This window comes from Coregonus lavaretus (assembly GCF_964263955.1).
Source record: "Coregonus lavaretus genome assembly, contig: HAP1_SCAFFOLD_606, whole genome shotgun sequence".
In the NCBI taxonomy this organism is placed as follows: domain Eukaryota; kingdom Metazoa; phylum Chordata; class Actinopteri; order Salmoniformes; family Salmonidae; genus Coregonus; species Coregonus lavaretus.
The window spans coordinates 94209-117953 of NW_028165111.1; the positions used below are offsets into that span (position 1 = coordinate 94209).

Genomic DNA, 23745 nt, shown 5'->3' on the forward strand with positions numbered 1-23745 from the left:
AATATTTGATGCCAAACCATATGTCACCTAAAGGTGTCTTGTCTACATTCCTTCCCCATACAGACGTGTCCTCTCCCTGTCTAGCTACGTCCCTGTCTCCCTACGTCCCAGTCACCGTATTACTCAGGCAGCGACGCAGGGCTCTGCCACATTATTTCAGGGCCATAGTCATCCAGTCCAGTGGGCTCTCCGTTCCCCTTCACTGGTCCTTCCTTCCCTCTGTTCCGCTGCCCGTCTGTCTGTGGAACTCTGAGGCTGTCACCATGACGATGGAGACCAGATCTGACAGGGGATTGGTTGCTCAGCTGGTCTGATAGAGAGAGAGGAAGCAGACAGACGAGGACGAGGGGGGACATGATATGTGTCCACCTTTGCGCCCCCGGTGCCATGACAACGGGGGGGGGGGGGAGGAGAACTTGATTGTGGAGAGAGATTGTATAGAGGGGAAGAGCGAGTTCTTGCCTAGCCTGTTAGGAGAGACAGACAAGCTGCCGTTACAGCATGGGGCTTGAGTCAGTCATCACAGTTCTGGCTGGCTGGCTGACTGGCTGACTGGCTGACTGGCTGACTGGCTGGCTGACTGGCTGGCTGGCTGACTGGCTGGCTGACTGGCTGACTGACTGGCTGACTGACTGGCTGGCTGACTGACTGACTGGCTGACTGACTGGCTGGCTGGCTGGCTGACTGGCTGGCTGACTGGCTGGCTGGCTGGCTGGCTGGCTGACTGGCTGGCTGGCTGACTGGCTGGCTGACTGGCTGGCTGGCTGGCTGACTGACTGACTGGCTGGCTGGCTGACTGACTGACTGACTGACTGGCTGACTGGCTGGCTGACTGGCTGACTGACTGGCCTTCTATCCACTACTTATTTTTCTCGTCCTCTTTCTCTCTCTCTTGTGTCCCTCCCTCTCTCCTTTGTGTCCCTCCCCCTCTCCTTTGTGTCCCTCCCCCTCTCCTTTGTGTCCCTCCCCCTCTCCTTTGTGTCCCTCCCTCTCTCCTTTGTGTCCCTCCCTCTCTCCTTTGTGTCCCTCCCTCTCTCCTTTGTGTCCCTCCCTCTCTCCTTTGTGTCCCTCCCTCTCTCCTTTGTGTCCCTCCCTCTCTCCTTTGTGTCCCTCCCTCTCTCCTTTGTGTCCCTCCCTCTCTCCTTTGTGTCCCTCCCCCTCTCATTTGTGTCCCTCCCCCTCTCCTTTGTGTCCCTCCCTCTCTCCTTTGTGTCCCTCCCCCTCTCCTTTGTGTCCCTCCCTCTCTCCTTTGTGTCCCTCCCTCTCTCCTTTGTGTCCCTCCCTCTCTCCTTTGTGTCCCTCCCCCTCTCCTTTGTGTCCCTCCCTCTCTCCTTTGTGTCCCTCCCCCTCTCCTTTGTGTCCCTCCCCCTCTCCTTTGTGTCCCTCCCTCTCTCCTTTGTGTCCCTCCCTCTCTCCTTTGTGTCCCTCCCTCTCTCCTTTGTGTCCCTCCCTCTCTCCTTTGTGTCCCTCCCCCTCTCCTTTGTGTCCCTCCCTCTCTCCTTTGTGTCCCTCCCCCTCTCCTTTGTGTCCCTCCCTCTCTCCTTTGTGTCCCTCCCTCTCTCCTTTGTGTCCCTCCCTCTCTCCTTTGTGTCCCTCCCTCTCTCCTTTGTGTCCCTCCCTCTCTCCTTTGTGTCCCTCCCTCTCTCCTTTGTGTCCCTCCCTCTCTCCTTTGTGTCCCTCTAGCTCCCACTCCCTTCCTTGTCCTCCCACTACCCCTTCATACCCTCTACCCCTCTTCCTCCCCCCCCTTCACTCTCTTCATCCCTTCTTTCTCCTCTTCCCTCATCTCATCTGACTGATTTTGAGTTGAGGACGTGTGCCCAGTTAATCAGAATAAAAATAAGTCTATGTAATATATCTATAGCTCTCTGTAATTTAATATAGCTTTCTTTATTCTCATTCTGCCTCACTGTGCTGTGGATGGCTGCATCTCATTCTGCCTCACTGTGCTGCGGATGGCTGCATCTCATTCTGCCTCACTGTGCTGCGGATGGCTGCATCTCATTCTGTCTCACTGTGCTGCGGATGGCTGCATCTCATTCTGTCTCACTGTGCTGCGGATGGCTGCATTTCATTCTGCGTCACTGTGCTGCGGATATATACAGTACCAGTCAAAAGTTTGCACACACCTACTCATTCAAGGGTTTTTCTTAATTTTCACTATTTTCTACGTTGTAAAATGATAGTGAAGACATCAACACTATGAAATAACACATATGGAATCATGTAGTAACCAAAAAAGTGTTAAATGAAAATATATTTTATATCTGAGATTCTTCAAAGTAGCCACCCTTTGCCTTGATGACAGCTTTGCACACTCTTGGCATTATCTCAACCAGCTTCATGAGGTAGTCACCTGGAATGCATTTCAATTAACAGGTGTGCCTTGTTAAAAGTTAATTTGTGGAATTTCTTTCCTTAATGCGTTTGAGCCAATCAGTTGCATTGTGACAAGGTAGGGGTGGTATACAGAAGATAGCCCTATTTGGTAAAAGACCAAGTCCATATTATGGCAAGAACAGCTCAAATAAGCAAAGAGAAACAACAGTCCATCATTACTTTAAGACATGAAGGTCAGTCAATATGGACATTTTCAAAAACTTTGAAAGTTTCTTCAAGTGCAGTCGCAAAAACCATCAAGCGCTATAATGAAACTGGCTCTCATTAGGACCGCCACGGGAATGGAAGTCCCAGAGTTACCTCTGCTGCAGAGGATAAGTTCATTAGAGTTACCAGCCTCAGAAATTGCAGCCCAAATAAATGCTTCTCAGAGTTCAAGTAACAGACACATCTCAACATCAACTGTTCAGAGGAGACTGTGTGAATCAGGCCTTCATGGTCGAATTGCTGCAAAGAAACCACTATTAAAGGACACCAATAAGAAGAAGAGATTTGCTTGGGCCAAGAAACACGAGCAATGGACATTAGACCGGTGGAAATGTGTCCTTTGGTCAAGAGTCCAAATTTGAGATTTTTTGTTCCAACCGCCGTATCTTTGTGAGACGCGGTGTGGGTGAACGGATGATCTCCGCATGTGTAGTTCCCTCTGTAAAGCATGGAGGAGGTGGTGTTATGGTGTGGGGGTGCTTTGCTAGTGACACTGTCTGTGATTTACTTAGAATTCAAGGCACACTTAACCAGCATGTCTACCACAGCATTCTGCAGCGATACGCCATCCCATCTGGTTTGGGCTTAGTGGGACTATCATTTGTTTTTCAACAGGACAATGACCCAACACACCTCCAGGCTGTGTAAGGGCTATTTTACCAAGAAGGAGAGTGATGGAGTGCTGCATCAGATGACCTGGCCTCCATAGTCCCCCGACCTCAACCCAATTGAGATGGTTTGGGATGAGTCGGACTGCAGAGTGAAGGAAATGCAGCCAACAAGAGCTCAGCATATGTGGGAACTCCTTCAAGACGTTTGAAAAAGCATTCCAGTTGAAGCTGGTTGAGAGAATGCCAAGAGTGTACAAAGCTGTCATCAAGGCAAAGGGTGGCTATTTGAAGAATCTCAAATATAAAATATATTTTGATTTGTTTAACACTTTTTTGGTTACTACATGATTCCATGTGGTATTTAATAGTTTTGATGTCTTCACTATTATTCTACAATGTAGAAAATTCTAAAAATAAAAACCCTTGAATGAGTAGGTGTTCTAAAACTTTTGACCGGTAGTATATGTATATGTTTTTTAAAACAACTTATTTACATAAGTATTCAGACCCTTTTGCTATGAGACTTGAAATTGAGCTCTGGTGCATCCTGTTTCCATTGATCTCCCTTGATGTCTCTACAACCTGATTGGAGTCCACCTGTGGTACATTTAATTGATTGGACATGATTTGGAAAGGCACAAAGGCACACTTCTCTATGAAGTTGACATTGTATGTCAGATCAAAAACCAAGCCATGAGGTCGAAGGAATTGTCCGTAGAGCTTAGAGACAAGACTTTGTCGGAGTACAGATCTGGGGAAGGGTACCACATTTCTGCAGCATTGAAGGTCCTCAAGAAAACAGTTGTCTCCATTGCTAAATGGAAGAAGTTTGGAAACACCCAGACTCTTGCTAGAGCTGGCCGCCTTGCCAAACTGATCAATCAGGGGATTTATTTAGAATTCAAGGCACACTTAAGCAGCATGGCTACCACAGCATTCTGCAGAACCCGATGGTCACTCTAACAGAGCTCCAAAGTTCCTCTGTGGAGATGGGAGAACCTTCCAGAAGGACAACCATCTCTTCAGCACTCCACCAATCATGCCTTTATGGTAGAGTGGCCAGACGGAAGCCACTCCTCAGTAAAAGGCACATGACAGCCCGCTTGGAGTTTGCCAAAAGGCACCTAAAGGACTCTGACCACGAGAAACAAGATTCTCTGGTCTGATGAAATCAAGATTGAAGTCTTTGGCCTGATTGCCAAGCGTCACGTCTGGAGGAAACCTGGCACCGTCCATACGGTTGTGGCAGCATCATGCTGTGGGGATTTATTTTCTTAATCGAGCCTCATTCTCCCAGGGAATAGGAGGCAGGATAGTCTAGTGTCTGTGTCCCAAATCAAACCCTATTCCCTATACTGTGCTCTACTTTTGACCAGGGCTCTGTAGTGCACTATAAAGGAATGAGGGTGCTTTTTGGGGCATATGCCAGCCTGTCACTGGGAGAGCTTTCTTTTGCTACACAAACTGAAGCCTTTAATTATTCCATATTGTCGTGACTGTTTCACATGGAAACATGTTGAGCCTAACCGCTCCTGCCACATGTAATTTAAATAATACGTCTGAAACCCCCATGTCTCTCTCTCACACACACAAACGTGGCGTCCGTGAGCGATGTGTGAACACTGACACAGGACTGATGCTGAGATGGTCTGACATATATTAAGCGATTTGACATTTCAACTCAGTCCTACAACTCAGGAACGATCTGGGTAGAAAAATACATGTTTGTCTGCACCCGGCAACCTCGTCAGGAAAGTTGTGGAAGAGGAGGGCGGACCTCTTTTTACCGGTTATTTTTCTTCTCTTTTCCGTCCCCCCACTTTATTACATCTCTATGCTCCCCCAACTGGGCACCCTCTTCCCCTCTAGCTCTCCCTCTTCCCCTCTAGCTCTCCCTCTTCCCCTCTAGCTCTCCCTCTTCCCCTCTAGCTCTCCCTCTTCCCTTCTAGCTCTCCCTCTTCCCCTCTAGCTCTCCCTCTTCCCCTCTCGCTCTCCCTCTTCCCCTCTAGCTCTCCCTCTTCCCTTCTAGCTCTCCCTCTTCCCCTCTAGCTCTCCCTCTTCCCCTCTAGCTCTCCCTCTTCCCCTCTAGCTCTCCCTCTTCCCCTCTCGCTCTCCCTCTTCCCCTCTAGCTCTCCCTCTTCCCCTCTCGCTCTCCCTCTTCTCCTCTAGCTCTCCCTCTTCCCTTCTAGCTCTCCCTCTTCCCCTCTAGCTCTCCCTCTTCCCCTCTAGCTCTCCCTCTTCCCCTCTAGCTCTCCCTCTTCCCCTCTAGCTCTCCCTCTTCCCCTCTAGCTCTCCCTCTTCCCCTCTAGCTCTCCCTCTTCCCTTCTAGCTCTCCCTCTTCCCCTCTAGCTCTCCCTCTTCCCTTCTAGCTCTCCCTCTTCCCCTCTAGCTCTCCCTCTCCCCCTCTAGCTCTCCCTCTTCCCCTCTAGCTCTCCCTCTTCCCCTCTAGCTCTCCCTCTTCCCCTCTAGCTCTCCATCTTCCCCTCTAGCTCTCCCTCTTCCCCTCTAGCTCTCCCTCTTCCCCTCTAGCTCTCCCTCTTCCCCTCTAGCTCTCCCTCTTCCCCTCTAGCTCTCCCTCTTCCCCTCTAGCTCTCCCTCTCCCCCTCTAGCTCTCCCTCTTCCCCTCTAGCTCACCCTCTTCCCCTCTAGCTCTCCCTCTTCCCCTCTAGCTCTCCCTCTTCCCCTCTAGCTCTCCCTCTTCCCCTCTAGCTCACCCTCTTCCCCTCTAGCTCTCCCTCTTCCCCTCTAGCTCTCCCTCTTCCCCTCTAGCTCTCCCTCTCCCCCTCTAGCTCTCCCTCTCCTCCTTGTTCCTCCCTCTCTCTTTAGCCTAGGGTGTCTACAGTGACTGACGCACGGTACTGTTTTATCCCCGTTCCCGTCTCGTCACTAGTTGGGGACGAGCAATACTACACAGTGCTTCTCCTTCTCAACCTCTCTGTCTCTCTGCTACGCTGTCTATTCTAAAGACCAGTCTCTACTCTCACCTTTTAAAAAGCTGCAATGTGTACCTTTTTGGGCGACCCAACAAAAAACACAGAGAAATGTGAGTTCTAGATCAGTCATTCTCATTGAGAGCAAGTGTAAGAAGCAGCAGATCTGTTCTATGTGCGCTGTTCCTATGCTTCCCGCTTTTCACTTTCATGTTTTAGTCTTACTTTCGGTTTTGTAACACCAGCTTCAAACAGATGAAAATACAGTATTCTCTACACTATGCTTGCTTGTTTTGTCACATAAAATAGGAAATTAGGTGAACTATTGGAATTTTAGCAACCAGGAAATGGCGGAGCGATTTCTACAGATTGCATCTTTAACTCTGCTGTGCTCTCTAAGGCACCCAAGGAAAGAGGTGCTAGATTGCTAAAGTGACAGTTTTTTGGGGGGTTCCCACGTTTCCCAGTGTACTAGGCTGTGTTATATGATGCTGGGACAGTTTTTTCCCCCCAAAACTAAAAACCCTGAATATTTTAGCTATTAAGTCAGTGCTACTGGGTCTTCTATCCAAAAACAAAACCTAACATTTCAGCTCTCCAAGTTCTTCTGTATCACGAGGGAGGGGTAGATTTAAATCTACACTGTCTAAAGTTGAGAGGTCTTGGGGGGGGGTGCGTAGCTAAAACGCCACAAACACAGAGATAATATCTGAATCTTTTTACGTCATGCCATTTGTTTATTTTGCCTGTGGACGCCTTGGCCTACGTCGGGTTAACCGGGCTAATGCAAAACCAAAAGTGAACGGTGGTTCAAGTGATCTATTTGTAATCTCATCTAAATGCATAATTTAAAAATAAATTACAGCACACGCAATGTATCAAGGGAAAGATTTAGCGTCCCCGATGCTTTACCTATTTTTTATTTTTAGAACTGTCACTGACAGGCTATCAGATCTCCTTCCACCAGACCTTCTCTTTGAGCTCTCTCCATTGAGCTCTCCCCATTGAGCTCTCCCCATTGAACTCTAGCCTTTTTGATTGGCTGAGCTGGCAGATGAGATACGGTTTCCCCCTTGCCGTGGTAAATATACAGGCTTACAAATGTTCCGCTCATCGTGTCAGGGGTGTGTGTGTGTGTGTGTGTGTGAAAGCTTTACATTGAACTACACACACGTTTGCGTATTAGTAAGTGTGTACATTGAACTAGGTTCACCTTTTTGTCTCGCTCATGGCATCAGTATTTCATGGCGCTCCTCTCCTCACTGTGCTGTGACATGGCCCTATGCTGTAGCCCATTTAACGTTTTTATTTTATCCAGGCGAGTCAATGAAGAATATTCTTATTTACAATGACGGCCTAGTATGGTGTGATGCAAAGCAGTGGGCTGCGTCCCAAATGCACCCTATTGATTGTGCCCTACAGAACCCATAGGACTCTGGTCAAAAGTAGTGCGCACTATAGAGAATAGGGTACCATCTTGGACTCGCTCTGTGTCGTCACATGGTAGTTGGTTCCCTCAGTCGGCAATGTGCTGATTTAGCATCTCTCAGTATCTCACAGCCCCACTGAGCCCCACAGCCAAGCAGGCTATCTGTCTTTGTCCTGGTGTGTGTGTGTGTGTGTGTGTGTGTGTGTGACCCACCCGTGTGCAGGTGTGAGGAGAGAGACACATCGTTCCCTTTAGTCTAACCCCCTGCTTACCCTCTCTTCTCATTTTAGTCATTTACATTTTACATTTTAGTCATTTAGCAGACGCTCTTATCCAGAGCGACTTACAGTTAGTGCATACATTATTTTATCGAACCCACAACCCTGGCATTGCAAACACCATGCTCTACCAACTGAGCTACATCCCCTGCCGGCCAAATCCCTCCCCTACCCTGGACGACGCTGGGCCAATTGTGCGCGCCACCCCATGGGTCTCCCGGTCACGGCCGGCTACGACAGAGCCTGGATTCGAACCAGGATCTCTAGTGGCACAGTTTAGCACTGCGATGCAGTGCCTTAGACCACTGCGCCACTCGGGAGTGCAGATCTTGGAGTTTCAGGTTTTGTTGTTGCTTGTCCCTCACAATACAGAACGCAAATTCAGGAGTTCAACTCAAGTTAAATAGCCCCAGAATTGGGGAACTTCCTCAAACCTGTAGCCCTATCTGGTGAATTAAATGTAATTTATTTGGGTGAAAAGAATCCATCAAGATGTGCATTGGATCCCAGAGGATAGCATTTTAAAAACAATAATTAAAACACTTATTGGTCCTTGGTGCATCATATGGCATTAGCATTGTCCGTCCTTTATAACAGTGGCTAGGGCTACGTCCCCTAGGGCTACGTCCCCTAGGGCTACGTCCCCTAGGGCTACAAAGGGCTACGTCCCAAAGGGCTACGTCCCAAAGGGCTACGTCCCAAAGGGCTACGTCCCCTAGGGCTACAAAGGGCTACGTCCCCTAGGGCTACGTCCCAAAGGGCTACGTCCCCTAGGGCTACAAAGGGCTACGTCCCCTAGGGCTACGTCCCAAAGGGCTACGTCCCCTAGGGCTACAAAGGGCTACGTCCCCTAGGGCTACGTCCCAAAGGGCTACGTCCCCTAGGGCTACAAAGGGCTACGTCCCCTAGGGCTACAAAGGGCTACGTCCCCTAGGGCTACGTCCCAAAGGGCTACGTCCCCTAGGGCTACAAAGGGCTACGTCCCCTAGGGCTACGTCCCAAAGGGCTACGTCCCCTAGGGCTACAAAGGGCTACGTCCCCTAGGGCTACGTCCCCTAGGGCTACGTCCCAAAGGGCTACGTCCCCTAGGGCTACAAAGGGCTACGTCCCCTAGGGCTACGTCCCAAAGGGCTACGTCCCCTAGGGCTACAAAGGGCTACGTCCCAAAGGGCTACGTCCCCTAGGGCTACGTCCCCTAGGGCTACGTCCCCTAGGGCTACGTCCCAAAGGGCTACGTCCCCTAGGGCTACGTCCCAAAGGGCTACGTCCCCTAGGGCTACGTCCCAAAGGGCTACGTCCCCTAGGGCTACGTCCACTAGGGCTACGTCCCCTAGGGCTACAAAGGGCTACGTCCCCTAGGGCTACAAAGGGCTACGTCCCCTAGGGCTACAAAGGGCTACGTCCCCTAGGGCTACGTCCCAAAGGGCTACGTCCCAAAGGGCTACGTCCCCTAGGGCTACAAAGGGCTCTGGACAAATGTAGGGCACTATATAAGGAATAGGGTGCCGTTTGGGACCCACACTAGTCTATCCTCTACAGCAGGGGTTCCCTAACCCTTTCACTCAGGGCCCCCCTTCCAGCATTGGGAATCAGACTGGTGTAGAGAGGGAATCAGACTAGTGTAGAGAGGGAATCAGACTAGTGTAGAGAGGGAATCAGACTAGTGTAGAGAGGGAATCAGACTAGTGTAGAGAGGGGATCAGACTAGTGTAGAGAGGGAGAGGGAATCAGACTAGTGTAGAGAGGGAATCAGACTAGTGTAGAGAGGGAATCAGACTAGTGTAGAGAGGGAATCAGACTAGTGTAGAGAGGGAATCAGACTAGTGTAGAGAGGGAATCAGACTAGTGTAGAGAGGGAATCAGACTAGTGTAGAGAGGGAATCAGACTAGTGTAGAGAGGGAATCAGACTAGTGTAGAGAGGGAATCAGACTAGTGTAGAGAGGGGATCAGACTAGTGTAGAGAGGGAGAGGGAATCAGACTAGTGTAGAGGGGGAATCAGACTAGTGTAGAGAGGGGATCAGACTAGTGTAGAGAGGGAATCAGACTAGTGTAGAGAGGGAATCAGACTAGTGTAGAGAGGGAATCAGACTAGTGTAGAGAGGGAATCAGACTAGTGTAGAGAGGGGATCAGACTAGTGTAGAGAGGGAATCAGACTAGTGTAGAGAGGGAGAGGGAATCAGACTAGTGTAGAGAGGGAATCAGACTAGTGTAGAGAGGGAATCAGACTAGTGTAGAGAGGGGATCAGACTAGTGTAGAGAGGGAATCAGACTAGTGTAGAGAGGGAATCAGACTAGTGTAGAGAGGGAATCAGACTAGTGTAGAGAGGGAGAGGGGATCAGACTAGTGTAGAGAGGGGATCAGACTAGTGTAGAGAGGGAATCAGACTAGTGTAGAGAGGGAATCAGACTAGTGTAGAGAGGGGATCAGACTAGTGTAGAGAGGGAATCAGACTAGTGTAGAGAGGGAATCAGACTAGTGTAGAGAGGGAATCAGACTAGTGTAGTGAGGGAATCAGACTAGTGTAGAGAGGGAATCAGACTAGTGTAGAGAGGGAATCAGACTAGTGTAGAGAGGGAATCAGACTAGTGTAGAGAGGGAATCAGACTAGTGTAGAGAGGGAATCAGACTAGTGTAGAGAGGGGATCAGACTAGTGTAGAGAGGGAATCAGACTAGTGTAGAGAGGGAATCAGACTAGTGTAGAGAGGGAATCAGACTAGTGTAGAGAGGGAATCAGACTAGTGTAGAGAGGGAATCAGACTAGTGTAGAGAGGGAATCAGACTAGTGAGGGAATCAGACTAGTGTAGAGAGGGAATCAGACTAGTGTAGAGAGGGAATCAGACTAGTGAGGGAATCAGACTAGTGAGGGAATCAGACTAGTGTAGAGAGGGAATCAGACTAGTGTAGAGAGGGAATCAGACTAGTGTAGAGAGGGAATCAGACTAGTGTAGAGAGGGGATCAGACTAGTGTAGAGAGGGAATCAGACTAGTGTAGAGAGGGAATCAGACTAGTGTAGAGAGGGAATCAGACTAGTGTAGAGAGGGGATCAGACTAGTGTAGAGAGGGAATCAGACTAGTGTAGAGAGGGAATCAGACTAGTGTAGAGAGGGAATCAGACTAGTGTAGAGAGGGAGAGGGAATCAGACTAGTGTAGAGAGGGAATCAGACTAGTGTAGAGAGGGAGAGGGAATCAGACTAGTGTAGAGAGGGAGAGGGAATCAGACTAGTGTAGAGAGGGAATCAGACTAGTGTAGAGAGGGAATCAGACTAGTGTAGAGAGGGGATCAGACTAGTGTAGAGAGGGGATCAGACTAGTGTAGAGAGGGAATCAGACTAGTGTAGAGAGGGAATCAGACTAGTGTAGAGAGGGAATCAGACTAGTGTAGAGAGGGGATCAGACTAGTGTAGAGAGGGAATCAGACTAGTGTAGAGAGGGAGAGGGAATCAGACTAGTGTAGAGAGGGGATCAGACTAGTGTAGAGAGGGAATCAGACTAGTGTAGAGAGGGAGAGGGGATCAGACTAGTGTAGAGAGGGAATCAGACTAGTGTAGAGAGGGGATCAGACTAGTGTAGAGAGGGAATCAGACTAGTGTAGAGAGGGAATCAGACTAGTGTAGAGAGGGAATCAGACTAGTGTAGAGGGAATCAGACTAGTGTAGAGAGGGAATCAGACTAGTGTAGAGAGGGGATCAGACTAGTGTAGAGAGGGAATCAGACTAGTGTAGAGAGGGAATCAGACTAGTGTAGAGAGGGAATCAGACTAGTGTGGAGAGGGAAAGAGATCTCAGGGATTTTTTATTTATTTGACATGCGGGGCTAGTCTGTTTTTCTTCTGCAGGTGTCTGGAGATGGAGCTGGGGTTTAAAGAAATAATGTCGCTTCTCTCTCTGCCTCCTCCATGACTCCCTATGTAGTGCACTACTTCTGTCAAAAGACATCCAGCTGAATGACTGGCACTTTCTGTTAAAGCCCCTTGATCCCTCTGAACTCTTTTTTTATTTTTTTTTCTTAATGTTTTTCCCCTGTCAGTTTTTATTCACTAAGCATAATGAACTGGGCAGGCAGGCACGCTGGCCCTGAGCATGTCTTACAGGGATACTTTGGGATTTTGACCATGAAGCCCTTTATACAGTACCTTCACAAAGTCATCACACCCCTTTCTCCACATGTTGCTATTACAAAGTGGGATTTAAAGTGGATTGTTTAAAAATGGCCAACGATCTATACAAAATACTCTGTCAAAGTGGTCGAAAAATTCTAACTTAAAAAGAAAAATAAGACTAATATATCTAATCTATATATCTAATATATGTTGATTGGATATGTTGATTCAACCCCCTGAGTCAATACGTGTTACAATCACCTTTGGCAGCGATTACAGCTGTGAGTCTTTCTGGGTAAGTCTCTAAGATCTTTGCACAGCTGGATTGTGCAATATTTGCACATTTGATCTTTTCAAAATTCTATCAACTCTGTCATGTTGGTTGTTGATCATTGCTAGACAGCCGTTTTCATGTCTTGCCATAGATTTTCAAGCTAATTTAAAGCTGCAATATGTAACTTGTTTCGGCGATCTGACCAAATTCACATAGAAATGTGTTATAGTTCTGTCATTCTTATTGAAAGTAAGTCTAAGAAGTGGTAGATCTGTTCTATGTACGCAATTTCTATGCTTCCCATCAAGTTTTGTTTTTGAGTCTAACAGCTGAAAATACTATCTTTGGAAAATATATTTCTCAGCGGTTTAGACGGTAAAATGATTCTGTACTCTAAACTTGCTTGTTTTGTCACATTTAAATTTAAATTAGACAAAACTATTCACATTTTTGCAACCAGGAAATGGCGGAGCCATTTTCTGCATAGTTCATCTCTAAGTCAAAACCGTAACTCTGCCACTAAGGAACATTCACTGTCTTCTTGGTAAGCAACTCCGGTGTATATTTGGCCTTGTGTTTTAGGTTAATGTTCCGCTGAAAGGTGAATTTGTCTACCAGTGTCTGTTGGAAAGCAGACTGAACCAGGTTTTCCTTTAGGATTTTTCCGCTGCTTAGCTCTATTCCGTTTTTTAAATCCTAAAATAAACTCCCTTGCTGATGAGAAGCATACCCATAACATGATACATCCACTTCCATGCTTGAAAATATGAGGAGTTGTACTCAGGGATGTGTTGTTTGCCCCAAACTTAACACTTTGTATTCCAGACATAAAGTTAATTTCTTTGCCACATTTTTAGCAGTTTTACTTTAGTGCCTTGTTGCAAACAGGATGTATGTTTTGGAATATGTTTTATTCTGTTCAGGCTTCCTTCTTTTCACTCTGTCATTTAGGTTAGTATTGTGGAGTAACTACAATGTTGTTGATTCATCCTCAGTTTTCTACTATCACAGCCATTGAACTCTGTAACTGTTTTAAAGTCATCATTGGCCTCATGGCCTGAGCGGTTTCCGTCCTCTCTGGCAACTGAGTTAGGAAGGACGCCTATACATTTTTAGTGACTGCGTGTATTCTTACATCATCCAAAGTGTAATTAATAACTTCACCATGCTCGAAGGGATATTCAATGTCTGCTTTTTTTAAATTTGTACCCGTCTACCAATAGATGCCCTTCTTTGCGAGGCATAGGAAAACCTCCCTGGTCTTTGTGGTCAAATCTGTGTTTGAAATTCACTGCTCGACTGTGGGACCTTACAGATAATTATCTGTATGTGTGAGAGATGAGGTAGTAAAAAATAAAATCATGTTAAACAATATTATTGCACACAGTGAGTCCATGCCATTTACTGTATTGTCTTAATTACATTTTTACTCCTGAAATTATTTAGGCATGCCATGACAAAGGGGTTGAAGACTTATTGACTGAAGACATTTCAGCTTTTCATTTTTTATTAACTTGTAAACATTTCGAAAAAACATAATTCCACTTTGACATGATGAGGTATTGTGTGTGTGTGTGTGTGTGTGTAGGCCAGTAAACAAAACATCTAATTTTAATTCATTTTAAATTCAGACTAACACAACACAATGTGGAAAAAGTGTCAACACTTTCTGAAGGCACTGTATACAGTCCGATAAACTCACGGATACCGTTTGTATGTCTCTGCATCCAGTATGAAGAAAGTTAGAGGCAGTTTCGCGAGCTAATTCTAACTAGCGTTAACATGCTAGCTGTTACTAATGGCTTCCAGTCATTGCGCTACAGCTAGTAAGCAATTGCGCTAAAGCTAGTTAGCGAGTGCCTTCAAACTGCACGCAGAGACATAAGTGGTATCCACGAGTTCATCTGACTCTGGGTAAGTAGATAAAGGGATTCATTGCCAAAATACCATAGTATCCCTTTAAGAGCATATCTGGGCCTGGAAATGATTAGGCTAGATAAATTATTCACCTTGATCTCCTGTTACACATGCTGTTTTTTCTGTTATTCTTCCTCTTGTCTGAAGCAGGCCTGCTTAGGTCACGTAAACAGGTCTTTTGAGGTTTTTCTATGCGCGTGTATTTTGGTTGTGTCCATAATAGCACACTCTATTCCATGTATAGTGCACTACTTTTGCCCTGTGTGCTTTTATTTATAAAGTAGTGCTCTGAATGTAGTGCTCCCTCCCCCTGTCCCAGCCACCCCCAAAACTTTAATTTGTTCAATAGAGGAAGCAGTGATGAGATCTTACGATGTATCCTCTGAGGTCTGTCACGTTGTTGATGGGGTTGTCTAGTGTTTGTGTGCACGTCTATTGTGGTGGTTCCCAAACTACGGGTCGGGACCCACTTGTGGATGGCTGCAAGGTACCAGGGGGGATGACGTTGACAAAATCAAATACATTTTCGGGATACGAAAACGCTTTCAGTGTAAATGTAAATGACTAAAACCAAATAGAAAGTATGTCAAAGATAATGGATCTATAAATGTTTCAATAATTGCCTATATAGTCTTTGAGAATTTACAATCAACTAAATAAAAGCTAGAAAAATCAGGCCCCCGTTGATTTTATGTTTGAGCAAAAGAACACAGCATTAGCCATGTCAAAATGAGTAGAATTGCAAGAAATTAGCTTAAAAACTGCACCATTTTCTTTCAGCTCCATGGCAGGGTGTGTGGAATTGCAGGAGATTAACTATGAAACTGCTAAACGTTCTCTCCGCTGCCAACATATCGGCTTATTGTTTGGTCTGTGTATGTTTTTTTTTCATCACTCAACCGTTATGGTGGGTCGCGACTCAAGACACCTCAATTGGTGGGTCCAGAAGCAAAAAAAAGTTTGGGGAAACCCCTAGTCTGGTGTGTGTGGAAGCCCTGGGCTAGTGTGTGCTAAATGCACCAGCAGCGTATTTGCTTGTAATGATTGGTTGCTACTGCGTGGCTAATGTGTTCCTGTCCATTGCGTGAACCCATTCCAGACCTCTATTTCCCCACTGTCATAATGGAATAGACCCTGATATTCTCTCCTTCCCATGCAGAGGCAGCCCCATCACTGTGTGTGTGTTTTATCTAGGCTGATATCAGACAATCAGGAGAGAGAGATGGGAGGAGAGATGGGGAGGAAATCACACTGGGAGGAGAGAGAGAATGAAAGAGGGGGAGGACAGTGAAAGAAATAAAGGACGGTGAGAGAGAAGGAGAGAGAGAGAGGGAATGAGAGGAGTTAAGGATGAGAGGGAGAGAGGGAATGATCGAAGCAATGAGAAGAGTAAAGGATAGAAGAGTGTTTTCTCCCAGCATCTTTACTGTTCTCTGTTCGTACCCTTGGGAAAATAGGCTTTGTTTCCCAAATGGCACCCTATTCCCTATGTAGTGCACTACTTTTGACCCAGGCACATAGGGTAGAGCAGAGCAGAGGGGTCCATTCAGGCTAGCTCTACTGGAATTGGAGTGATGCTATGTTTCATGAGCTTATTACCACCACCATGCTGGATCAATGAGTCAGTCAGGTCTTCCATTAAAGACTTCCTCCAGCGATTGTTGAACGTTTACGTTTGAAAAGCGATTTGCCAAGTATAAAGACTAAAGTACGCACACTAAAGGGGAAAACATGTTTTTTTTTGTTGAGGAGGGCATTCAATCAGTTGGGCTGATGGAAATCTGGGATGTCATCAGCCTCCCTCTCGCTTGAGGAGCAGTAGAGACCAAAAGAGGACCGCCTATTGAGATGGACCCTTTTGTTAAGTAAATCAGGTGTTTAAATGAGGTTTAATGGAGACTTGAGTGCCACTAACTCTTTCTCTGTCTGAAACAACCTTGGACTTTCTCCTGATCCTAAAATATGGCTGGAGTTGAAGGCTGGATATCGAGAGGAATTTACTCATTGATATTGTACCGAGTACAGACCATACTGATCTAAAGTTCAGCTGATGTTACTCACAATATGATCTCAAGTGAAAGGCCATCTTCCTCACAATAATACTGAGGTTAGTTAAAGAGGGACAAGTCCTTGATCCTGATGTGTGATACAGACCAAACCCCTTTAGACCAAACCCTGTCATTTACTAGACTCTATTCCTTTATACTGGAAGTGTCAGGTAATATCGTGGCTATATACAGGAAGTGTCAGGTAAAATCGTGGCTATATACAGGAAGTGTCAGGTAATAACGTGGCTATATACAGGAAGTACCTGGTAATAACGTAGTTATATACAGGAAGTACCTGATAATAACTTGGCAATATACAGGAAGTACCTGGTAATAACGTGGCTATATACAGGAAGTACCAGGTAATAACGTGGCTATATACAGGAAGTACCAGGTAGTAACGGGGCTGTTTACAGGAAGTACCAGGTGGTAACGGGGCTGTATACAGGAAGTACCAGGTGGTAACGGGGCTGTATACAGGAAGTACCGGGTAATAACGGGGCTGTTTACAGGAAGTACCAGGTGGTAACGGGGCTGTATACAGGAAGTACCAGGTGGTAACGGGGCTGTATACAGGAAGTACCAGGTGGTAACGGGGCTGTATACAGGAAGTACCGGGTAATAACGGGGCTGTATACAGGAAGTACCAGGTGGTAACGGGGCTGTATACAGGAAGTACCGGGTAGTAACGTGGCTATATACAGGGAGTACCAGGTAGTAATGAGGCTATATACAAGGGGTACCAGGTAGTAATGAGGCTATATACAGGGAGTACCAGGTAGTAATGAGGCTATATACAGGAAGTACCAGGTAATAACATGGCTATATACAGGGAGTACCAGGTAATAACATGGCTATATACAGGAAGTACCAGGTGGTAACGGGGCTGTATACAGGAAGTACCGGGTAGTAACGTGACTATATACAGGGAGTACCAGGTAATAACATGGCTATATACAGGAAGTACCAGGTGGTAACGGGGCTGTATACAGGAAGTACCAGGTAATAACATGGCTATATACAGGGAGTACCAGGTAATAACATGGCTATATACAGGGAGTACCAGGTAATAACATGGCTATATACAGGGAGTACCAGGTAATAACATGGCTATATACAGGGAGTACCAGGTAGTAATGAGGCTATATACAGGGAGTACCAGGTAATAACATGGCTATATACAGGGAGTACCAGGTAGTAATGAGGCTATATACAGGGGGTACCAGGTAGTAATGAGGCTATATACAAGGGGTACCAGGTAGTAATGAGGCTATATACAGGGAGTACCAGGTAGTAATGAGGCTATATACAGGAAGTACCGGGTAATAACATGGCTATATACAGGGAGTACCAGGTAATAACATGGCTATATACAGGGAGTACCAGGTAATAACATGGCTATATACAGGGAGTACCGGGTAATAACATGGCTATATACAGAGAGTACCAGTACCAAGTCGATATGCAGGGTGTTACGAGGTAATTGAGTTAGCTATGTACATATAGGTAGGGGTAAGTGACCTGTCAACAGGATAGATAGGCAGTAGCAGCAGCGTGTGTGGTTAGTGAGAATGTGTGGGTGTTTTTGTTTGGGCATATGTAGTTTGTTGGGAGTATGAAAAACAAATAAAAAATGTATGCACTCACTAACTGTAAGTCGCTCTGGATAAGAGCGTCTGCTAAATGACTAAAATGTAAATGTAATGTCGTTGTAAGTATGTGTGGGTAGAGTCTGTGTGTGCATAGTCGATGCAAGAGTTAGTGCAAGAAGGGTCAATAGCCATTTGATTAGCTATTTAGCAGTCTTGTTTAGCAGTGTTATGGCTTGTGGGTAGAAGCTGTTCAGGGTTCTCTTTGTTCCAGACTTGGTGCACTGTTACCGCTTGCGGAAGCAGAGAGAACAGTCTGTGTCTTGGGTGGCCTTCCTCTGACACTGCCTGGTGTAGAGGTCCTGGTTGGCAGGGAGCTCGACCCCAGCCCTACTCACCACCCTCCAGCGCCTTGCAGTCGGGCGCCTTGCAGTCGGGCGCCTTGCAGTCGGGCGCCTTGCAGTCGGGCGCCTTGCAGTCGGGCGCCTTGCAGTCGGGCGCCTTGCAGTCGGGCGCCTTGCAGTCGGGTGCCTTGCAGTTGCCGTACCAAGCGGTGATGCAGCCATTAATGATGCTCTCAATGGTGCAGCTGTAGAACTTTTTGAGGATCTGAGTGCCCATAAAAAATAAAATAATTCAGCCTTCTGAGGGGGATGAGGTTCTGACGTGCCCTTCACAACTGTGTGGGTGTATGTGGATCATGTTAATTCCTTAGTGATGTGGAAACCGAGGAACTTTGTCTTGCTGACGTTCTCTTGCTGACGTTGAGGGAGAGGTTGTTGTCCTGGCACCACACCGCCAGGTCTCTGACCTCCTCCCTATAGGTTGTCTCATCGTTGTTGTTGATCAGTCCTACCACCGTGGTGTCGTCAGCAAACTTGATGTTGGCGTTGTGTGCGGCCCACGCAGTCGTGGGTGAACAGGGAGGACAGGAGGGGACTGAGCACGCACCCCTGAGGGGACACCATGTTGATGGTCAGCGTGGTGGATGTGTTGTTGCCTACCCTCACCACCTGGGGGCGGCCCGTCAGGAAGTGCAGGATCCAGTTGCAGAGGGTTGGTGTTCTGAGCTTTGTGATGACCTTAGAGGGCACTATGGTGTTGAATGCTGAGCTGTAGTCAATGAATAGCTTTCTTACATAGATATTCAAAGGGCCTGCTGCCTGCTGTGAGAGTGCATTAGTTTTCATCCACCTCCCATTTCTCCATTTGATTAGTTCTACACTGTTCTTTTTGAAAAAATAGGTTTTTCCGGACTATTTTCGAACTGGGTTAGTGACCTTCAAACATCCACTCACAAAGACCCCATCGTCACCCACAGAGCCATTTTCTCCCTGTCAGTTGGCAGAAAGCAGAGTTTTAATGCCAGGCAGTGACCTACATTTCAAACACAGCCGCAGTTATTTTGCCATTGGCAAAAACTACTTGGGATATTTACATGAAAGTCATAATATTGCAGTCTGTTGTGTATTTTGTTTTGTTGGTTGGAGAGAGGGAGAGAACTACATTGGCTCCAAGTTGAGAGAATTGTCCTATGGGTCCTGGTCAAAAGTAGTGCACTATATAGGGAATAGGGTGCCATTTGGGGTGCGGCAGAGATCTGTGATGAATAAGGGGAGGGAGACTGGCCACGTCTATGCATGGTTCAGAGCACACACATCTGTCTCTCGCTCTCTCAAATCGTTCAGCACTCCAATCCAGGTTGCAGGGATGACAAACACTAGGGCTCCTTCCCAAATGGCACCCTGTTCCCTATATTGGTCACTTGTCAAATGTAGTGCACTACATAGGAAATAGGGCTTCTATTTGGGATGAACCTAGGGATCTGGATACACTGTAATTTCATTATTGGGAGGCAGAGGCTTTACCACCCCTGAACCCGAACACTGGAAGCTATTCTCTTCCCAAACCACCCCTGAAAGCTATTATTTTCCCAAACCACCCTGAAAGCTCTTTTTTCCAAACCACCCCTGAAAGCTATTCTCTCACTGAAGAAGAAAAAAAATGATTTTAGATCAGAAACAATTTTTTTTCCCCTCAACTCCTCGTCTCTGGTATACTGCAGATGTTCCCTGTGTGTTGCTGCTTAAACCTTGAGTTATTTTCAAAGAACTCGTTTCTTGTTAAGGAAGGCAACACTGGGGGAAGATGATACTGCTATTGTTGCTGTTAAAATAGAATGTCTAGGGCTAGGCTGTCCCAGAAAAGATCCACAGGGACACAATGAGACCGTTTTATTTTCTTGCTCTGTAGAGAGAAACGAATCGCTAATCTAGGAAAGGATTGCCCAGGGAATTTACATACCAATTCCTCTCACGCTGCTCTCCTGAAATGTATTGTAATTGCATTTCATTAATATCCTGAATAAATAAATAAATAGTCTCCCAAACTGATAAATAAGTTTCGGCCTCTCTGGACCCTCTGGAAAAACCCAGAAACAAACAAGCAGCTAATTTATCTGTTAGTTTAGATTCCTTTCCTGAGACAAGCACACACTGGCAGCCTTCCAGAGCCCTTCCCTCATTATAATGCTTTGTCCTGCGCCCAGTGATATGCCTGCATCCCAAATGGCACCCTATTCCCTTTATAGCGCACTACTTTTGACCAAGGCCCATAGGGCTCTGGTCAAAAGTAGTGCACTATATAGGAAATAGGTTGCCATTTAGTACGCACTCTAAACAAAGTAATGCACAACCTGTGTCTTAACCTGAATAAATCCCCTTTTCGTTTTTGAGTGAAAGTGCATCGTTTTGTGCTGAAGGACGGGAGAGACGCGGGCGGGGGGGGGGTGTTAGACTAATGATAGTGTATGGAGAACGGTCATAGTGTTACTTCAGGGTAAATGTCCTTAGTTTGAATAAATTGTTTCAATGGTGGACCTGATGATATACAAATGGAAGGTTGTAAGTCTCAGATGGCAGATTGGTAATATTATATTAAAGTGCAATTCAGCCACTTGACATTTGTAGGGCCCTATATAATCTGTGTTGCGGACAAAATCACGGAATCCAGACATTCAAACGGAATTCAACAATATTGAAAAATGTATTGAACTTAGTAGGAAATCAACTAAATCTGTTGAATTTATTAGAAAATGCATTAATTTGACCAAGTGAATCATGAGACATGAACAAAATGCATCAATGATTGGTATTTTTATGCAACTTTCTGAAACTGCACAGGAGTGTGTGTACGCCCAAATCACCCGGAGAGACGTTGTCAATTGGCGTGCGAGAGTAGCGCACGTGAATTCACATACTGTGTAGCGCATTCCAACTTAATGTCAGGAGAATCCATAATAAACAGTTGTATTTGTTATGTCCGTATCTGCCTGCTCTAAACCGTTACGTTAGCTCACGAATGTGAGGACAGTTGTACACCCAAGTAGTTTATAAAGAATTTAGCTATTTTTTTAAATAGACACTCCAAAACCTATAGAATGATATTTTATAGTCAGCTTACGCCTATATATTTGTTCTATTCATGGCTCAAACTCCCATGATTCTATTTGGCAAAACCACTCCCTCCATCACCAACGATGTTGCAGCTCCGGCTGCCATTGCGCCCTTTCCAAATAGCCTATATTTACGTAGTGAATTACTTTGTAAACGTCACACTTATTATTAGTTACAATAGGCCTCCAGTGTTGTTGGACGGTTGCTTGGACAGTTGCTAAGGCTGTATTCGCCTGTTATTTTTGAGAACACTTTATTTCAGATGCAGCAGGGTTAGCTACTTAGCTAGCTAGCATTGCTAATGTTAGCATTTAAAGATACAGGCTTCGATCATGAGAGACTAGGATTCCGTAGTGATTTGCCTGTACATTTCATAATAAATGTTGTAACAGGCCTACATGTTGTTTGGACTGTTTAAGACATTCACTAAGAGTATACTCTGCTGTTTTTTGCGAACACTATTTTGGATGTAGCCGTCAGGCTAGCATGCTAGCTAGCTAGCTAGCTAGCCATCAGATACAGTTGATTGGTGACAATGAACATATATTCAGCATTATATTCATGCAAGCATTATAATATGATACAACCCAAAAGTAATGTCAAATGACTTATAGCATAAGATTCGTCTGTGCTTTCTAGCCAGCTAAGCTAATTGCAGACTAACCGGAGCGTTGCGCCCTGGGAGGTGACGTACAACACTGTAATGGAGGGCAATGCAGAAGCTTCAAAAAATGACAAACGAGGAATCGTGCAGTATGGGTAACAACTATAAAACGTCAGTGTGTATCAAATCTTACAGCACTGCATATATACTAACAGCAGAATAACTGCTTATAAAGTGTCCTTTTAATGGATAGTTTAATCTTCTATTTCAGATTTAAGCTCTAACCAGTTCCTTTGGCCTTTGTTGGCTGTTCATTGTAGGTGCAGTTATAATTGCAGTGGCATTGTAGGTTCAAACAAGGTGCTTATGTCTGTGATGTCTTTGTTCTGATCTGACTCAGTCATGAATGTAAGACTTGTTGCGTGGGATTGGATCGTTGCCAAAAACAGGACGGTATCTGTGTCCCGAATGGCACCCTATCCCCTATGTAGTGTACTACTTTTGACCATGGCCTGTAGGGAATAGGGTGCCTATATAGTGCATATGGGGAGTCATTTGGGGCACAATGTTCTTCCCCTCTCCAGATGGGTACAGAGGCCAGATCGTGAAACAAAGGCACCACATTAGCAGACTTCCTTAGAGAAAACCCTTTGAACAGTTAGTTAACATGAATCAATAGCCTACTTGAGCTTCAAATTCTACTAAGCTAACATGTGGAATTGTTTTAAGGTCATACCAAGGATCATTTAGCGATTCGATTTATAATTTTAAAAACCCTTGAACTATATCATTGTTTTGTGTTTTTTAAACATTGAATTTGCCTTACTGCCATTAGCCCATACAAACACATTGAATGAATAGATTCACTACATGGAACAACATAGTCCCCAAGAAAAAATCTAAAGGAAGTTTATTCTGAGGTCTGTCCTATATCTGAGAGATGTAAGAAAGATCAGGAAACATTATTATGTGTAGCTGTGGAAAAAATTAAGAGACCACTGCAAAATTATCAGTTTCTCTGGTTCTACTATTTAAAGGTATGTGTTTGGGTAAAAATAACATTTTTGTTTTATTCTATAAACTACTGACATTTCTCCCAAATTCCAAATAAAAATGTTGTCATTTAGAGCAGTTATTTGCAGAAAATGACAACTGGTCAAAATAACAAAAAAGATGCAGTGTTGTCAGACCTCGAATAATGCAAAGAAAATAAGTTCATGTTCATTTTTAAACAACACAATACTAATGTTTTAACTTAGAAAGAGTTCAGAAATCAATATTTGGTGGAATAACCCTGATTTTCAATCACAGCTTTCATGCATCTTGGCATGCTCTCCACCAGTCTTTCACATTGATGTTGGGGGACTTTATGCCAAAAATTCAAGCAGCTCGGCTTTGTTTGATGGCTTGTGACCATCCATCTTCCTCTTGATCACATTCCAGAAGTTTTCAATGGGGTTCAGATCTGGAGATTGGGCTGTCCATGACAGGGTCTTGATCTGGTGGTCCTCCATCCACACCTTGATTGACCTGGCTGTGTGGCATGGCACATTGTCCTGCTGGAAAAACCAATCCTCAGAGTTTGGGAACAATGTCAAAGCAAAAGGAAGCAAGTTTTCTTCCAGGACAACCTTGTACGTGGCTTGATTCATGTGTCCTTCACAAAGACAAATCTGCCCGATTCCAGCCTTGCTGAAGCACCCCCAGATCATCACCAATCCTCCACCAGATTTCACAGTGTGTGCGAGACACTGTGGCTTGTAGGCCTCTCCAGGTCTCCGTCTAACCATTAGATGACCAGGTGTTGAGTCCAATTTTCAGCTTTGCCCATCAGAGAAGATGACTTTACTCCAGTCCTCTACGGTCCAATCCTAATGGTCTTTTGCAAACCTCAGC

General features: G+C 45.7%; 1 protein-coding gene across 1 annotated transcript in view; it reads left to right on the top strand.

Annotated features, from left to right (window-relative positions):
- The window catches only part of LOC311116262 (catenin alpha-1-like), a 194991-nt gene that overhangs the window by 67506 nt on the left and 103740 nt on the right, over positions 1-23745 (top strand). The window lies entirely within an intron of this gene.